Raw genomic sequence first — 6,148 nt, 5'->3', positions numbered from 1 at the left:
GCTGAATTCTCAAGTTCGCAGCAGTGTTACCTTATCGAATTTTAGCGACATTTGTTAATTTTTTTGAAACAAAAAGTGGTGATTTATCTTCTCTGGATAATATTTAGGCCAACTGAGGGACATTTCTACCCTGACTCGTAGGCTCCATAAAGATTTTTCAGAAGGTGAGTGACTTTTGTTTGTTTACTTCAGCTCAAACTAAACATCCTAACTGACAGCTGAAATACCGACCTCAATCATAACATTCACAGAAAATAAAAATATATCACAAATAATGTTATCATCTCAAGTTTGGATGCTGATGACACTTGAAGAATCTGGAAAAAATTTATATGACACTCAGAGGAGGCTGGTTAGCTCGGGCCAAATGTTTATTTATTAAAGTAAGGTTAACCTATTTAAATATTTTAGAATTTTCCTTTTTGTAACTGGTAACAGAATTTGATAGAATTTAATAGTTTAATTTTATATAAATTTGTATATAAAAAAAACAAACAAACAGAGAAATCTTCCTCACATTTAGAAGAGGAAGACGTAAACTTTTAAAGATTAAGTTTAATAAGACATGACTATATGAATGTACAATAAATAAGATAATCTGAAGCATTATATAATGTAGTAATGTTTCTTAATAAGATTCTTTTTTTTTCTGAATGACAACCATACAATAATTCATGAATTTATGTTTTCCCACTTTGTAAGTCTTGCAGTTTTGCTTCTTGCCTTTTTAGGAATATATTAACCCAGGGCATCTGTACTGGTCGACCAATATGGGTGCAATATTTAAACCTTCAATTATCACATTTGTTCCCTCCTTATCCTGAATATGTGCATTCAGCCTTGGATTACTCCTCAATATGAATTTCATGCAGAGCTGCTTTACTGGGACCATCATAATCTGTGAAGGGATTTATCTGCTTCTGTCTCATTATCTAACCATGTCCAGACAACCGGATCTGTTGCGTACCTTGTAATTGAGTTTTTGTCCTCGTCTTTCTTCTTCACTTCAATGAATCATTGCTTTCTGATGCCTTCAGGGGCTCTTTTTATTAGTTTGTCTTCAAAAGGTCAGGCGGTGTATCTGTAAAACATGACCTGTCCTAACTGTTGACTGTCACACTCCACTGATAACAGCCTGCTCGTTTCCATGGAGATATTTCATTGTCTGACTGTCTAGACGCCCAGTGACACCTGACACGTCAGGCCCGGGGGTCGCGGTTGGCCGTGCGAGTCAAAAATCGAAGGCTCAGCTGCCCTCTTCATCTGCTGTGCGTCCACAGAGACATTAGCAAATACATCGCAAAATGCAGGAGTCTGTTTAAATCACTGCTTCTTTTAATAATGTTAGGCCATTTGTCATTATTTTACTAAATGGCATGTACGGTTGGGCATTGTTTGAATTTTATTAATTCTAATTCTGCTTATCAGTTCCCAGTTTCAACTCCAGTGTGGTTAAAAAAAATTTTTATTCTTTGTCTCTTCTTGCTAAATGTTTAATTGGTGCTGAATACCAACCATAAAAACTGTACTTGATTAACAGCTGTTTATGTGAAAAATCTAGAGCTGCACTAATGGAGGTTGTAGTTCTCTCACAATGGAGAAAAAAACAACAAAACAAAATCTCATGGAATTTATGAATGGAATGATTCAATGAGTCATTTAAGATTTAGCCTACTTGCATTTCATTACTGGATGAATCAGTATTTTTGAATGAATCATAGGCAAATACATTTTAAACAGCTCCTTTTCGCCACCTAAAAAGAAAAAAAAATGCGCACACAGGAATTGATTGGTGGAATTGAAATTTTAATTTTACTACAATTATCCGATCCCTGACCTTGAGTAACCAATTCTGGAATTGGAATTGATTTTTAATTCCCAACCCTGCATGGGATGTTCTTTTATATACCTATTTGAATAGAAATTACTATAAGCTTGAATAACTTTGTTTAAATGTTAAAGGTTTGCTCAAAATGAAAGCTGCCATTGTTTACACACTGTCATGATGTTATATTTAGTTTCAGTAATTTTGTTATGTGCTTTTAAAGCTTTCTTTAGATTTTGGTTTAATGTTTCTATATAGCTTTAACGTTTTTGTTTAGTTTAGTAATTTTAGTTCTTCAACCAAGGCAACAATGCCAATTTTTACACTATTTTAACATTTTCATTTTATACTGATAACAAAAACGAAAAAAGAGAAACATGATATTTAGACAAAATATTTTCAAATATGGAGTGACATGCGGTAATTTCTGGGAATGTCAGTTTAGATTTTTCTGACTGTAAATTATACATTGATTTGTTCTTTTTTTACTTGTATAAAGTGTAAAATTAACAGCATTTCCTGTAAAATCACATAAAATGTCTGGTTAGATCTATTACAGTTTTTCCCTGTCTATGGTACAGGAAATTAATGTTAATTTATTAATATTTTACAGTTAAAATTACACTCACTTTTTACAGTGTGAGATTTTAAGTTTAAGTTTTTCATTTAATATTTATATTTTAGATAATTTTAGCTTCATTTCAATTTATTAAACCAAAATATATTTTTAATGGACTTATTCTGAGATACGATTTAGTTATAGTTAACTGTACCTGACATGCATGTTCATTTCTATACTAATTTCGTTTATGGTGTACATGTCTTTCACACAATTTTTTTCTAAAGTCATGTTATAGCTTTGTATGATGAACAGATTAACATCAAGTCTTTATTCACTGAAAATCTTCCTCTGTGCTGCAGCTCTGGTTAGATCTATTACAATCTATTACAAGATTAAAGTAATATTTAATCTCATTGCGGACCAACCTGATCTGCATTTAACTTTATTTAGGTTTATTTTGTTTTGTTTGTTTGTTTTTTTGATCACACTGAGATATAAGGCGGAATGTCCAGAAGTTGGAAAGTTTGAGTTGGAATACTTTGTAAAAGCATGAGTGTGAACACAACAAAGCTTTAAATGTGAACTACTAAGTAGAATACTTTTTCTGTTTGGTGTGATGAAGTTTAATTTTTGTGACAGCCTCTGTAGCCAAAATTAAGCCTTTTGTTAGTGGGGTATTATTGATTTATTTTATGTCATAAAGTGTGACGATATCTTAAGCTTGTGTCAACCAAAGACCTTTTTGCATGCATTTAATAAAAAATCAATTAAAAATTTCACTGAATTTGAGAGAATGGAACTGGAAGTTCTAACTCGGTTCCAGTATTTGGAATCATTCCTGTCTTCTGTTTATTAATGATTAAACAATTGATCTTGGTTTTCATCTTTAATTTAAATTTAATCAACTCAGTCTTTCTCAGCATGCTGTTTTTTGAGAAGTGCAATAGGTGCAACACAAACCCCAATTGTCTTATTTTGCAGCATTTCTGCAAATCTGGTGTTTTTTCATGAAAAATTCTGCTTAGGTAGAATCCTTAAGATTTGCTGAATGATCTGACTCTGAATCAGCAGTTAAAATGAGAACTGAACAAATATGGCCGCTCTATTGTCTTTTTTGCTGCGTTGAGTCCCGTGTGATTGGCCGGTTGGGCACAGCACACTGTTTGATTTACCGTATATGTTCTGTTACAGTATTATTTTATTTCAGACTGTCTGGAATGATCTTGTGTGACAAAATCAGGATCAGGACTGGATACAGAGCGTAACCGGCTGCTAAAATATCCTCGGTCCCTTGAGGCAGCCAGAGGCTGTTCTCTGAGAACCCAGCAAGAGAGGACATTCTGTTCAAAGCTATTCAATGGGGATATTTTTTGTTCGAGAGATTTTTTTTTCTCCTTCTTGAACTGAATATCAATCAACGGTCGCCTCTTTAGTGTGCTAAAGCTCGGGGGGGGGAAATCACGCCACCTCCAGACAAAAATAAATAAATAATAAAATCATGAACGAGTAAGAGAGAGACAGCGAAATGAGGTGGAATTGCCAGCCATCCGTTCCTTCGTGTTTAATGATGCTCTCTCCACGTTGCTGGCGTCTGGGTGTCAGAGACCATGATTTTATCACAAACACTGCAGCTCAGCGGGGTGCGCGGTTATAGCGAGATGGGTCGAGATGGGGGCAGGCAGGTTGAGAGAGTTAGTGGGGCATGGGGTGGTTTTGGGACCCTCTCAAGGTGCCTCTTCCATGGAAACGCAGCTGCCTGAACAAGATTCCCAACCATCGACGAATAAGAGACGAGCTGGGCTCTGTCTCAGCACGGGCCGCACTGTTACCAGGAGCTGACAGCCAATCACATCCCCCCAGTGGCCCATTTCGACAAATGGTCCTTTTCTGCGACCAATCACAGGTGAGCAGCCTTGTGACATCATACAATAATGAATTAGACTCATCGTAAAGCTTTTTTTCTGAGGCCGATTGGCTTTCCAAATGAGTGATTCTGCCTCAGGAGTCGGAGCGGCATTGCTGATGGATGCCCATCTCTCTTCACTATCTTTGTCCAGGTTACGGGATTGCACGGTTGGGGCCTTTTGATCGGTCCCCATGTTTCCCAGCTCTGCATTTGGTTTTATTGTGCATTAGTGCTGACCCTGACCAATCATTTTCAATCACCATAATTCTCTGATTACCGGAAATATGCCATGAGATGGATGAATAGCTCTTAGGTCATTTCAACCCTGGACAGGTTCCAGAGTTTCACTTACCAATGACGTGCCGTCAATCTCTCTTTCTTTCTCTGTATCCCTCTCTTTTTCAAATGGCAGTCTATCCTTACCAAATGACACTATAGTGAATTTAGAGACACACTTTTAGGTATATTTGTCCATTTTGAGAATATTGTCATCACTGATATCCAATCCTGTTTGACAGCTTAACAGAAGTGGTAGTTTCCCCTTGAGCTGGTTTCAAAATTTTCATCTTATTTGTGAATGATATGCAATTTATTTAAGTACTTCCTAGAGTAAATATTGTTATATCAGACACACTGCTCTTTAAATATTCAGCATTTGTCATTGGTTGACCACTACCAAATGGCCTAGTTTGTAAATAAATCTTTGCTTGAATCTTGCTTAAGCTCTTCAATTAAAATCAATCAAATTTGTCATGGGATCTTGACAAAACTTATGGTTTGACTGAATGTCATTTTAGTGTAGAAACTGGTATGAAGGTGTTTGACAAAGGATAAAGGAGTTATTCTCTGTCACAATTTAAAATGTTTAAACAAAATCTGGTGAAAGAAAGTTATTTGCGTTCAAGTTCAATCAGAATGTTAGTTCTGGTTGGATTAGTTGAATGAACAAGTTTTTTTTTCTCTCTCACTTGTGTAGTATCACATTTGGCTTTGGGTATTTTATTATTTGTATTATTATTTTAAACACTTTGAAGTGTTTGGATAACATGTCAGTGACCACAGCTGTACTTGTGTCAGTTCGTGCTGCCCTGGAGACTGCTGTATGAATAAGCCATGTTTTTATTCCTCCAACAAATTAAGCTGAAAGTAAATCTGGCTCTTAATATTCTACAGATGGTATAAAATGAATGTATCTAGTATTGTAATTTAGACAAATGTTACTTGAAAATATATACAAGATACTTCTCAGAGTTGGTTCTTTAATATAGTTTATATGTTTTATGTTAATTCTGGTACATATGGTTTTGTATTTAAAAACAATGCTGTGGTTTAAGGAGTCTGATTTGTTTGTTGGCTTCAGATTGTGTTGATTCAGACCTTTATTTGCATCCATAAGAAATGTAATTGTCTCCAAGCTGACCATGTGTAGGTAAAAGTTTAAAGTAATTTAGAATATTTAGAATATGATATTTGGTATTAAAAAAAACAACTTTATTTATATCGCTCTTTTAGGTTTCTCCAAATGTTTAAAATTAGTTCAAATATCAGTTTTATTTTTTTGCTATATAAGAATTAATCCGATTTTTTTTTTTTTTTTTTTTAGCTGCAGGCAGTTGAAATGGTGATGTGATTGAAAATACCCACAGCCTCATTAAACATGATATGAATTCTCCACATTCTCCACTCGCCTCTCCTCAAGTGACCCAGCCAGCACAGCAGCTGATATCTGGGGTTTAACAGCCTCCGGAGAAGGTGGCAAAAAACCACTGAACACATTTCCTACACTGTTATATTTTTACTAGTTCTGTTATTTACATGGTAAACCTGAAATGGCAGCCCATCTTACTTCATAATG

This window comes from Carassius auratus, chromosome 10 (assembly GCF_003368295.1).
Source record: "Carassius auratus strain Wakin chromosome 10, ASM336829v1, whole genome shotgun sequence".
Taxonomy (NCBI): Eukaryota; Metazoa; Chordata; class Actinopteri; order Cypriniformes; family Cyprinidae; genus Carassius; species Carassius auratus.
The sequence above is the reverse complement of the archived record's forward strand: the minus strand, read 5'-3'. Positions refer to the sequence as shown.